Source organism: Haemorhous mexicanus, chromosome 2 (genome assembly GCF_027477595.1).
Source record: "Haemorhous mexicanus isolate bHaeMex1 chromosome 2, bHaeMex1.pri, whole genome shotgun sequence".
Classification (NCBI taxonomy): domain Eukaryota; kingdom Metazoa; phylum Chordata; class Aves; order Passeriformes; family Fringillidae; genus Haemorhous; species Haemorhous mexicanus.
The window spans coordinates 41455196-41468742 of record NC_082342.1 but is presented as its reverse complement, the minus strand read 5'-3'; the positions used below and the strand labels follow the sequence as shown (position 1 = coordinate 41468742).

At 40.5% G+C, this 13547-nt stretch overlaps 1 long non-coding RNA gene across 3 annotated transcripts in view; it reads left to right on the top strand.

The window, feature by feature from the left end:
- The first annotated feature begins 2360 nt into the window (after positions 1 to 2360).
- The window catches only part of LOC132323385 (uncharacterized), a 60178-nt gene continuing 48991 nt past the window's right edge, over positions 2361 to 13547 (top strand). For 2 of the 3 annotated variants that reach the window (XR_009485336.1, XR_009485335.1), the window contains exons 1-2: positions 2361 to 2559; positions 4609 to 4863. This is a non-coding gene — a long non-coding RNA (uncharacterized LOC132323385). The remainder of the gene's footprint in view (positions 2560 to 4608; positions 4864 to 13547) is intronic. The other variant, XR_009485334.1, reaches the window with a different exon arrangement.

The window sequence follows — 13547 nt, the reverse complement described above, 5'->3', positions numbered from 1 at the left end:
TACCTCTCCAGGCAAAAAGCCTTCCTACCATCTTTCCAGGGGTAGGACTTCCTTCCTGCCATCACCTGCCATCAGAAAAGCAATTCTGTGTGTCACTTGAAGCTTGGATGAGGCCCTGGATATCCCATTTAGTCACTACTACTGATATTTAGAGATTGTGTATATGTCTACCTGCTCTGTCACCACTTCCTATGCACCCTTTAACACCTGTGTGGGACTATAACACTGCTGGCTTTAAGAGGAGATCATGAGGCCATGGGAGTGGCCATGTGATGTTCTGGTTCAGCTGTAACTTGCTTATACAGATTCCCTGGCACTCCAGCAGTTTGTCAGATTTAATATTTAGAAAAGCAGTGCATTTCAAATAAATACAAATTTTAAACCCAGCATCACAGAGCAAAATTTCCAGTACATGAGAATAACTATGGGATGCAATAAATGAAATTAGATTTTTCAAATTATTATTATTATTAAATTAAATTTATTATTATTTTAAATTGCTCTGACATGTGGAGAGAAAGGAGTTTAGAGGATAGTAGTTTTATAAAGGAAAAAAGTTACACTGAAGAAAAGAGAAGGAAATTCTTTTCCCTCTAGAAATAATGTAATTGACACAGAGTATACACTTTTCACTGTTGTTTAAGCAATGCATTTTTTATTCTTTTGGTTATTCCTCCTCCATCTTTCCCATGCATCTAGGATGTTTGATTGGTCCCTGTGAGTAGTGGAACCACACATTAATTCTATGGACTTTCATAATCAATCAGACATGAGTCCTGGAATTTCTGAGCCATAAATTTTCCAGATTAGATAGCATTTGCTCTGCTCTCTTCCAATTTGGACCCATTTCCAAATTATCCTCTTCCACTGCTAAGAATCTCACTTGAGTGAGATTTGACACTTCAGTCCTCAGTGTTTCAGAGATGAACTCACAGCTGGTATGAATCTAGAAGCTTGTTCTCTTTATGAACAAGTTTCTGTGCAACAAATGTCTGCAATAGCAGCAAACTAAACCAAGGACTAGATGTCTCTGTTGCTGCCATATTCACACTGGTATGAATGGAGTGCAATAAATGAAACATTAACCTCACCCTAAGCAGTTTATTTCTGTCAGCTTAGCCAAAGCAGCTCATTTCAAGTATCAGCATGGTACAAACCCAATTCAAAGAGATCAGGTTAAACTGCAACACAAGCTGATTTTAGCTATCCTGTTATCCATCTACACTGTGGCATTCTAGTTACTTGAACACAGATACACCAGTGATCATGCTGAACCTTCTCTTGACACTCATGGGTTCTGCTCTTTTATTTAAAAGCCTAGGCCTTAGAGTCAGATGAATGCCATAGAATTTTGGTTTCTTCATCAGCAGTCTTATAGGTGAAAAAGGCAAGAAAGCAAACAAAAGCCCCTAATACACAACCCAATTATTTTCAAAAGTAAGAAATCAAATTAAAAAAAATTGAATAAATTGTTTTTAAATGTAAAGATTTTCATCCATTCTCAAGATTTTGGGATGCTTTAATTAGATGTCACCCAGATGCCTTATCTCCATGGCTTTTTGTAGTTTGAAAAGCTGTAAAATCAAAACAGCAAAGAAAAGTTATGTGACAGACATTAATCCCATCACTCAGGTACATTGAATCTGCTTATGCTTCTCTATTCATGCAAGCTGATCATGACCAAAAGCAAACACTAAAGGGATTATAGTGTCAGCGATTTAGAGCAGCGTGGGTTGGAAGGGACCTTAGAGATCATCTCATTCCAACTCCCCTGCTGTGGGCAGGGACACCTCCCACTAGATCAGCTTGCTCAGAGCCCTGCCCAACCTGATCTTGAAAACTTCCAGGGATGAGGCATCCACAACTTCTCTGGGCAACCTCTTTCAGTGCCTCACTAGTGCTTTTGCCTTAGGAAAAACCTGCTGTCCCCCAGAACAAAGACTTGTCAGAGGAAAGAATGGTGAACTAAGCCTGGCAGAAACATGCTAGATGCAATAGCTCCCCTCAGAGCTTTTCAGCGTGCAGTGGATAGAACTGAGATTACTCATTTCATGCATATTTTCCTGCAAAATCTTCCTTTTCATCAGAACTGCACAGGAAGCTCTACACACGGCCTAAGAGATTCCCTGTTAAGGGATAATCCTCTTCATAAAGTGCAAGATCACGATGTACTTTATGGTCTCTGCCCATTCTTGTTCTTTCCCTGCCAACAATTCCTCAGCACAGCTATAAATCCCATTAGGTGAGGTCACCAGCTCAAATGAAGAAAAACATTCTTATGTACATTTCCCAGGGTCACCCCAGGCACATATTTTTATGGCAGGCATTTGGGTGATCCCCAGGAACAGAAAGCATGTCAGTTATAAATACTTTTGCAAAAACCCCCAAACCTGTCAGACCATTAGAGGCCACAGAGTTGTACTCCACTGTTACAGCAGAGCTATCAGGTGTGATGATAGCAGCCATTATTTGCTATTGCCAAAATTCAGCCTAATGGTCACTTTGTTGATAATTTTTGGAGCCAGAGGCAAGTCTCGAAGAGGTGCCACATGAAGAAAGGTAAAACACTAATGTTAAAATTGTTATTTTCTGGAAGGAATGTAACTGGCAAATTATGGGCAAACAATTTTCACAGAAAGAAATGCCACTTGTTTCTTTAGAAATGTCAGAGAGAGAGACTTTACCTAAAAGTGACCCTTTAAAATGCGATACTACTTATCCTACTTTCACCTTCTTCTGATGAAACCAATGAAATAGAGCACATCTGAATAGTCTCTCTTTGAAAAATGACACACCTTTAACTTTTTTGCATTGTTGCTATTTGTGGTATCCAGCTTCAGATTGTTTCTGTCTTTTGAAAATTACATGCGACTGGAAACCCCCTCCCAATACATACCCATTTTGTAGTGGGGCCAGCTTTTGGTTTAAATAATAATTATTGACAAGGTTTAAGCATTTGCTCTGCATAAATGCTTTTGGATTTTTTTCCACTGCTTCTGTAGAAAGTTGTCTAAGACAACAAATGCTCATTACATTGAAGTATCTGTAAGATAATATCTGTATCTGTGTGTTCTGTAAGCCCTTATGATACTTTTCTCCTGTATTTTTTATGCATTGTGATGCTGCTAACAGTGCATTTAATACATAGCAGTTTCTTGCTCCATTTTTCTTGAAAAATTGTTCATTACGTGCTTTTGTTACTTTTTTTCTTTGATGGAGTTACACAAGGAACTTCCCCAGAACCAGAAGACAAAAGCAGAGGAACTCTCTAAAGTGCCACAATAGCAGGAACTTTCCAAGAAAAATTAGCAGTCACATGTCAAATAGGAAAATTACATTCCCTTTGATTCCAGTCATGTTTGTTTACCAATCAATTTATTTTCTGATATTCCAGTCTTCTGGGCAGAATAAAAAACAACCTTTTAAAAACTCTTCCTGTTAGAAAAAGGTGTTCTCTTTGTCCTTGTGGATAAATGAGTTCTCCCTACTCTGAATTATTTTGCTCAGCTTTGCTGCAAGTTGATTAACACTCATTTTTGGGCCAGTAACATGTTTCCAGCATACCAGATTCAAGGTCTGAAGCCTCATCATCCTGTAAGGCTGGAGTGTTCTGCATGCTGAATCAGAGACCCTGAGTTGCTAAAGGGGACGTATTATATTTGTTAGAAGCTGAATATATCAGGCTATCGTCCTGGAAAGTCATATTTTCAATATAGAAACATCACTTTTGAGGAGGGTTTAAGCATCCTTTTTAAGCTTAATTTCTTGGATTATTTGAAAACGGAGGCATCTAGCTACATGTCTGAAAGGGCACAAAGTCTGAATAATTTAGGCATGAAAAATATCTGTAAAGCATTTAAAATACTTTTTCTGTAACCTATGTAGCATATGTGTAACAGCTAAATTTATTTGGCAGACTGAGATTTGCTTCATAGACTTCAAAACTTTGTTTCCAAAACGTTTGAATTTAACATTTCTCAGTGTATGCTTATTTGGCAAAATTTCTGAAAACTTCAGCTATCATCTACCATGACAAAATTCTAACCTTGCCTAACATAAATGGAGTTCTTCATGCAAATAAGACAAGAAAAGAATACACATAACAATGAGAAGCAAACACACTGGACAGATATTTTCAAATGTGATTTATGTATGGTATTCACTTCATTATGATTGTTTTAGGTAAAAATCAGCAATTATGCACACAGAAGGTAATGTAAAGAATGTCTGACAATAAGAGTAAAACTGTCATATAAGTAATTGGCTTTCAAAATCATGTCCTATAGGTTTTTAAAAAAAAACAACAGGATAACTCTGAAATTCAGTTGCTTATTATTTTAATATTTTGCTATTTTTAATTCTAGTTAAAACTTTTGGTCATGGTAATATTTCCTTTATGTATTCAATGTATGAGTGACTCAAGCCCCAGGGAAAGTGACAATTACACCCAGCCACATCACATTGTGGGGAAAGCAGATATTGTGGGAGCTTAAACTGAGATTTATGCCTTTATAAATGTAGGGTTTACATAATACATAAAATTAGATACCACTTGGACATTCTTATTGTAAAAAAATCTTCAAAACAATCCTGGCTGTCTGTCTGCAGGACAACTTTGTTAATGACATCCCACAGAAGAGGAGTGCTGTAACTGAAAGGATGTCACTTCAAATGAATTTTCCCAGCAGAAGCTACTGCTGAATCATCTTATTTCCTGTATATTGAAACAAATTGAGAGCAAGGACCTTCCCAGTCACAACATGTTACTGGAAATTCAGTATTGGAAGCTCTTCTGTGCTTTAAAAGTGCAAAGAGTGAAAGATGCCTTAACTGAAGATACTGCATGTGCTGCTTCCTTTTCAGGTGAGATATACAGGAAGGCAGGAAAGCATTCAGATAAATACAGTCTTTTGGAATTCAAGTGCATTAAAATGCACAAACTCTGGAACAGCATTTTGAGATTTACCTTTAAGTAACCTAAGGAGGAAACTGGAAGTTTGCTGAATTAAACACTTGACAAGAAACCAAAGTTGTAAAGCCAGCTCTGCTATCCTCATTATGTGTGGGATGTGTGGGATCTTGGAGCATAACTGGCTTTCAGCAAGCTGCAGTGCAGCTCTCTCCAAGCGCTGTGCTGGGAAGCTGTCCAAGGGATATTGACTTCTGCTTTTCTGGATCCAGGAAATAGTACTGTCAAGTCCTGAGGGTAAAACTAATCCTTATTTAATTAAGACTTTTGATTAACTGAGTTTGGGTAAACAGGATGGTAAAGTAACCAAAATATTTTGAAAACAAATATAGGAATTGAGAGGCAGGTTCTCGTCCAGCTACTTGTCAGTAAAGATACACTCAGTCTCTCTGCTCCTACAGCTTCTGGGGATAAAAATGCAGACTCCTGGCTGCAAAGGGATCAGCGTGAGCAGATATGGGAGAACACTTTGACAGAATTTGTATTAGGCACCTATCAGCAGTGTTTTATAGCATTAGCTGTGCTACCAACTGTGTTAGAAGAAACAAAATGAACCTTTCTACTGTGTCTGCTTGAGATGAAGTTAATTTTCATGGCAGCCTTGAGAACACAGTTTTGGATCTGTGACCAAGTCATTGATGATAACACATTTTAGCTATTGCTGAACAGTGTTTTTCCAGTGTCAAAGCCTTTTCTTTTTCCTACCCTCCCTTCCGCAGTAGGCTGGCAGTGGACAAGAAGTTTGGAGGGGACAAACACAGGACAGCTGACTCAACCCAGCCAAAGGGCTGCTCCTACCCTACGTTGACATGCTCAGCTATGAAATCTCAGAGAAAGACAAAGAAAGTGGGATGTCTGACATTTGTCTTCTCAAAAAACCAGTGCATGCAATGAAGTTCTGCCTTCTAGAAATGGCTGAACATTGGCCTGCTGATGGGAAGTAGTGAATGAATGCTTTGTTTTGCTTTGCCTTGCCTTTTACCTACTAAAATGTCTTTATCTCAATCCATAACATTTTTTTTGCTGCCTCTCTCTCCCATCCCTCTTGGGAGGGAACTCCCAAAGGTGGAGCTTACCAGCTAGCTTGGGTCAATCCACCACAATCTTGAACAAGGCCCTAAAATGTTCTTCTCTCTGCCTCTCCATCCAAACCTTTACATTTAAACTTTTTTTCCCTTTCAACTTATACAGAACACGTTCAAGAGACACTCAGTAATGGACCATAATAAGAAATATGTAATTATGCAGTTGCATACTTAATTCAGGTGCACAGCTGTGAGGACACATGCAAAGGAGGCGCTCAGAAATTAGGACTGGCATTTTTTGAGTGAGCTGCTCCTTTGATTCTGAATTGTCTAAATGTTATTTAGTACACATGATGCAACTGCTCTGGTTGTGTGACTGACCTCTTTGGAAGGCTGTGCCAAAGGCTGTCCTCAGTGGTAGCCATGCAACCACATTGATTTCCGTGCGACTGCACAGGCGTGTTTGCAGACAGATCACCTCAGTGGTGTGCCCTCCTCCACTGCAGAATCACCCACTGTTCAGGTCTTTTTTTTTTGTCATTAGAGCTGGTTGCTGCTTGCATAACAAATGTGTCAGTGTATGAGTGATTCTGTTGTCCAGTCTGTTGTCCTTAGTCCATGCCAGGTCATCCCAGGAGAGCTTCCTCCTAAATCACTTCCTTTGCCCCCTCACTCATTAGCTTATCAGAATCCTCTTTCCAATTCAACAGATAAAATTTGATTTTTTACTTTACAATAAAATAGAATAATTTAAAATGGAAACGATGGAGAAATGTTTTATGGCACTAACAAAACTCTTAGACAAAATTTTTGGTAGAGCTTAGTGTTCAGATCATTCTGAACTGTCATGCTCCACAGATAGAGAGGCCCTATGTGCAAATGTGGCCCTGATCAAGGAAGCATGTTGATTCTTAAGGAGGGTAACAAAGGTCCCTGCTCTAGGAATGAAGCATGTATTTATTCCCTCAGAGGACTGAACAGACCCCTCACTCCACAGACAGCATGGTGCCATGTGCTAGCACACACTGAATAGGTGCCTGCCCTAAGGAATGACACACAATGCATCCAGCTCGGGAGTTCTCAGCACAGGAAAGACCTGGATCTGTTACAGAAGGTCCAGATGAGGGTCACAAAGATCATGAGTGAACTGGCCCACCTCGCCTGTGAAGAATGGTTGAGAAAGTCAGGATTGTTCAGCCTGGAGAAGAGAAGGCTCCAGGGATACCTTTTAACAGCATTCCAGTTCCTAAAAAAGGCCTATAGGAAAAATGGGGGCAGACTTTTTAACAGGGTGATAGGACAAGAGGTAATGGTCTTAGTCTGAAAGAGGGTAGATTTAAACAAGATGCAAGGAAAAAAATGTGGTGATGAAACACTGGAACAGGTTTCTCAGAGGTGGCAGATGCCCCATCCCTGGAATCCTTCAAGGTCAGGCTGGATGAGGCTCTGAGCAACCTGGTCTAGTAAAAGGTGCCTCTGCCCATGGCAGGGAGTTTGGACTGGATGACTTTTAATGTCCCTCCTAACCCAAAAATTTTTTATTCTCTCCTTTCCCAGGAGCAGCTAAACAGGCCTGTGCTCCCAGGACTGACACACATTGATTTTTCAGGAGGGTTAGAGAGGTCCTCACCTCCAGTTATTGTTATCCCAGTTTGTCACCACTCTCAGATTGTGTCTCTATCTCTGTCTGGAATTCCCTGCTCCTTGGCAAGTAATTTGTGTCATTACTATACCCAGCCATCTCCCCAAAATGTCTTTTTAAAATATACGTGACTGTTTTATGCTCAGCCTGAAAATTTCATAAGGAAAACTTTATAAATACCTTGATTTCTTCAGCAATTATCTGTCACACTGTATGTGTGACAGCTTTAGTGACCTGTTGGAAACAGAAAGATAAAAAACAGCAGTGAGGAGAAAAGTTTAATAAATACCCATTAGCATCTAAGCATCCACCTTATAACCCATGAGACACAATTGAAATAGTGGATGCTTCTGCCTCGGTCCTCCTGGCCAGACTTCTACCTCACCCAGCTAGGCAGAGCAGCAGGGGTCAGTGCTGCCTGGGAGCCAGCTAGCAGTGTCTTGGAACAGTCATAGCCTGGGACATAGAGTGCAGCAGGCTGCAGGCTGCTTTCATAAACTCACAGCACATTGTACACACACAATGGAGAGCAGCTGCTCCAGCCCCTTGTCAGCCCTGCCAGTTTACTCCAGCAGGTATCAGGATCAGGAGAATGCTGGCACTGGCAGTGCTGACTGTATGCATCAGACCAAGCAGCACCAGCAGCACCTCATGGCCTTTTGCCTGAGAGGAGCTTTGGGGGCCTCTAGATAATGAGATGTTAAAGATGAGATATAATTTTGTCACTATGTCATCAAATCACTTTGATGGGATTTTAATGGGTTTTTTACTGGCTTTCTGCCTGCAGGATTCCTCAAGGGCATTCTCTTCCACTCTTTGCCCCTTTATGGGCAAGCTGGATTTCCCTCATCCTAGCTTGAGTCCTGAAGAAATTAGATACTGATTTTCAGAGGAAGTTGCTGTTGTCTAGGCCCAAGTCACTTATTCTCAGGGAACAAAGTGAACTGAGACCATGGGAGAGTGTTGGAATAAGGGAAATAAGAAGAAGATAAAAATAATTCCATTAGGTTCATTTTTCAAAAAGGCTTGATGTTTTGAATCAATTCAATCAACATCAACTGTTTGAAATATGGATGTATACTCCTCAAAAAACATACATGTTAGATACAAAATTAGGTGTAGAATTCACTTTTAGGGAGAAGCTGTAAGATGGAAAGAAATCTATTTTTGGAGGACAATAACTCCATAATAAGTTTAGAGAACCTGCTCTAGCCTGGGTTAGGAAGACAGATCTTAAAAGGTAAAGGTCAGGTAGCAGATATTGTCTGTGTTTCCCTCAGACTATGCTTAGCATCTGTGGATAATAGGGAACAAAAGTCCAAACTGCTCCAAGCTAATTTATGTCAATAAATGAAGCATAGGCATCCAGCACATGACTCAGATGAAGCAGCTCTCCAAGGATAGTGCTAAGAGCTGGTTTCTGGCTCCTGCCCTCAGCATTCCCCAGCCAAGGTATGAACTGCTGTCCTTTGTCTCTCCCTCTCCATCACTTGAGATGACAATTCGCTCCTTTCTGTGGATTTACATGGTAATAAAATTGCCTCCACTTGGAAGTGTTAAATAATCCTGATCATAAATTCTAAGAGAGGTGTTTTCCAAAACCAAGACAATTTGCCAGAAATGGGAACGAATGAGTGGGGATGGATTGAGGGTGGGAACAATCTGAGCCAGGTGCAATAAATAGAATAGGCTTTCTTCTGTAATCTAGTCTTGTTCCTTGAACTGAGACCTTGCCAGAGTGAGCAGCTGGGTTGCTGTAAGAACACAGTCCTGTTGAAGATACTGAGGTAGGGTATTTTCCTAGGATAAATAAAAAAAAGAAAAAAAAGTATTGACTTTATTTGCTATCCATATTATGTGGCTGGGCATATAAGAACAGCAAAAAGAAAGGCTCCTGTCCCTGAACAGGAATTTGCAAGCCCAATACCAAAGTAATCCTGGGAGGTACATTTCACATGGTTGTCATTCTATTGCCTGAATGGCTGTTCAGGGAGTTATTAGTCACAACGGGCTATTTTGCTTGTCTTCCAGTTGCTCAATTAGAAGAGCATGGGTCTTATATAAGGCTTATATTATATTTACTGTGTTGGTACAGCAAATATGCTGTAGCTCTGATATCCTATTTGCAACCTATTAGTAAGGTGAAAATAAAATATGAGTCATCAATGTGCACTCGCAGCCCAGAAAGCCAATTGTCTACTGGATGCATAAAAAGGGTTGTGACCAGCAATCGAGGGAGGGGATTCTGCCCCACTGCTTTGCTCTTGTGAGACCCCACCTGGGTGCTGTGTCCGCTTCTGGGACCCCCAGCACAAGAAAGACATGGGCCTGTTACAGCAGGTCCAGAGAGGAGCCACAAAAGTGATTTGAGAACTGGAGCACCTCTCTTGTGGAAACAGACAGAAAAAAGTTGGAATTGTTCAGTCTGGGAGTGCTCAGTCTGGAGAAGAGAAGGGAGCCTACGAGAAAGAGCAAGAGAGACTTTTCACAAGGATATGTAGTGACAGGACAAGGGGCTTTTAACCTGAAGGAGGATAAATATTGGACATGAGAAATTTTTTTTATGAGGGTAGTGAGACACTGGCACAGGTTGTCCACAGAAGTTGTGGATGCCCCATCCCTAGAAATATTCAAATGCAGGTTGGATGGGGCTTAGAGCAACCTGCTCTAGTGGAAGATGTCATTAGCCACGGCACTGGTTTTGGACAGGATGACCTTCAATGCTACATTCCAGTACAAACCATTCTATGATTCTATCATTCTAGTTCACTTTTCTTTAGGCAACTAATGCTGTCTCCAGTCTAGCTCTTAATTTTTTGATGGGGGAAATGATTTAACCACAATTTAAGTCTTGGTAGAGGTAGGAACACTGTAAAGTTAAAAGGAAAATACAGATTTGAGGACATATGAAAGGACGAGAATATCTATGAATTATGTTTTCTGTGGATGAATATGATGTGGCTTCAATCTCACATAGAGCAGATCCTGTCCTACATATGGCACAGTTCAGCTGCACCTCCGTTCAATGCAACACCTTGAGGAACTGCCCCAGCTTACCCCAGAGGAAAATCAGCATGCAGTTGCATCAGCCCAATGCATGGAGGAGTAAGTTGTGACTCAGAGGCAAGAAAAAATGACTAGAGAAGAAATTTCATATTATTTATAACCCTGGAGAAAAATCTGTGCTAGATTTCTTTAGATAAGTTCAGAAATGGGAAATCCTTTACCCTGAAGATGGACTTACATGAAGGCTGCCACTGCATTTAAGAAAAAAGGCATATCAATGATCTTATGGAAAGGCAAAATCAATTTGCATTTCACAATCAGAAAATGCTCTGCATTTGCAGTCTCAAGAAGGCCAGTGGAGCAGTTCTTAGAGCAAACCCTTATACCTCTCAAGCTCTATCATACAGGCATTTTACTGCTATTCATTACATGTAAATGTCTCTTTGTCCCAACACAAACTTGCAGCTGTCAACACAGCCAACACTAACTACCAGGAAATGAATCTGTCTGAGAAGGAAGCATTGCAAGCTATCAAGTCCCCACAATGTGCTAAAACATCCGTAGAGGCAGGCTGCCAGGAGTTTATTATAAACTATGGACCATATGTTCTTTTTGGCTTCCATAGTTTTGAACAAGGAAATGTGTCATCAAATAATCCCGAAGGGAAGGGAGAATGAACTGTGCAGGGGAAGAATCATAATGATACTTCACTGGGATGGCACCCCAACGTCTGCTTTCCTGAAGAGTGCGAAGGCTTAAAAGACCAATAGAGATATAAAAAGGGGGTTGTTACTAGAGTGTGGATGGGAATAAACTTGGCAGGAACTCCACCATATGGCAACCTCAGGACATGTGATGGGTGTCTGAGGAAAAGCTGCTATCGTTCACGCTGGTTCAAGAAACAATAACTTTCTAATGTATGTGCCACTCCTGGCTCTAGTCAAGAGAACTATGTGCAGACATGTATGCATCCCACAACTTAAGATGAAGCCCCCGACAGGTGACCCCGCTAGCCAGATTTGCTGGCCATGCTGTTGAACAAGCTCCACGTATACGCAGTGTGGATACAATTGGTGTTGTAAAATAAATGAGTCTGATAAAATAGATCCACATAAAAAGGAGACTGAACTGAGCCTACATCAATTTTCACCATCTCAAGCCAGTAACATTTCTTTACAAGCTAATGTTTTCTATGCTGATACTGGACAGTGCAGGTATCTCTGCCTCATCCACCCCAACTCCTGCTGTTGCAGAACACTGAACACCGTAGGCTGTGGCATATTTTTCTTCATTTACCTGACAGCTGATATCACTGCTACCCAGAATTACTCTCACAGTTCAGTGCAGTGCCCTTCAGAGCTTGAGCACATGTTGACAAGCAGACACTAAGGGGTGAATCAGCAGTGCCTCAGGTGAGCAGACCAACAAAAACAGAGATGGTGGGACATGGTAGGAGGCTTCAAGCATATGCTTCAAAGCATAGGCAAGGTTAGGGTAGAAGTTGTGTTCTTGCAAAGATGAGGCTGGACAATTGATGATAAAACAGAAGCACAGTTATGAAAGACAAATAAACCAAAACATATTTCACTAAAGCACAACCTTACTAACAGGAGATGGATTTAGACTAGATATAAAGAAGAAAACTTTTACAATAAGAGTAGTGAAACACTGGAACAGATTGCTCAGAGATGCCCTGCCCCTGGAAACATTCAAGGTCAGGCTGGATAGGGTTTTGAGCAACTTGATCTAGTTGAAGATGTTTCTGCTCATTGTAGGTAGTTTTGACTATATGATCTTTAATGGTCCTTTCCAACTCCAACTATTTCATCACTCTATGATTCTGTCTGAATCTCATCTTTTTCCTTAGCTGCTCCACAGGATTTTGCTCTAGGAGGAGTCTTGGCTGAGAGAGCAGAGGGAACAGATTCTGCAGCACCTCCTCCTCTGGAGTGAATTAATTTCATTTTCCCCAAATTGAATGTGTTTGGTTCACAGCAGTAATTAGTAAGCAATCCTTCTGTCTTTATTTTGATCCATAGGCTTTTTTATTCCTGTTCTTCCTTTTTTTTACCCTTTTCCACTTCTGTCCTAGGGAGGTGGGAAGTGAGCAAGCAGCTGAGGGAAGAGTTAAGCTGTTAGCCATGGCCAACCCACCACAGTTTAGCATTCCTATTTTATCTACCTTGTTTCATTGTTGCAGCTTTCAACATCTTTTTATTATCTTCTGACTTTTAGATTCTTACATTTGTGTCAAACATAAGTTCAAACACAAGCAGTTCTATGTGTTCACCTCTGACATTTTGGAATAAATATCAGCAGTCCTAATAAAAAAAAAATTAGTTGTGCTTTAGTACAAATACTCTTAAAAATTTATTCATTAAAAACATCCAGCAAGTCTGTGCTTTAGTTTGTGCCTATAATTTAGTTGGAGATCTCACAACAAAGTTGTGCTGTTTGAAATCTCTCTAAATACCTCTTCAACTTTGACCAGCTGAAAGAGCATTGGAACTTTGGGTTTTGTGTGTGCTGTCGAGACCAGGATCAGGGATTGCCGTTCATTTCTTCCATGTGTGTGTGGTGCATGATCAATCTCTGTGATGCTACCAAGACTTCCCTTGTCCTTCAGAGAACACGTGGAGAGCACAGATAGAGCATTATGCCATGGCCTTGAAGGGGCATGTACACTTTGTATTGTTTGAGCTTAGAACGTTCCTCTTTCCTACACATGAAAATCTTACATGAATGCTGCATGGGGACAGTTCAACATGATGCTTTTATTTCAAACTTAAATGCCACAAGAATCTTCTAAGTAAGCATGACCATGCTAGGAAATTCCTTTCTGTGTCTTGACTCCCATACACTCTGCCTCAGAAATGTGCTACTTCTTTGTTTTTCTGTATTGGAA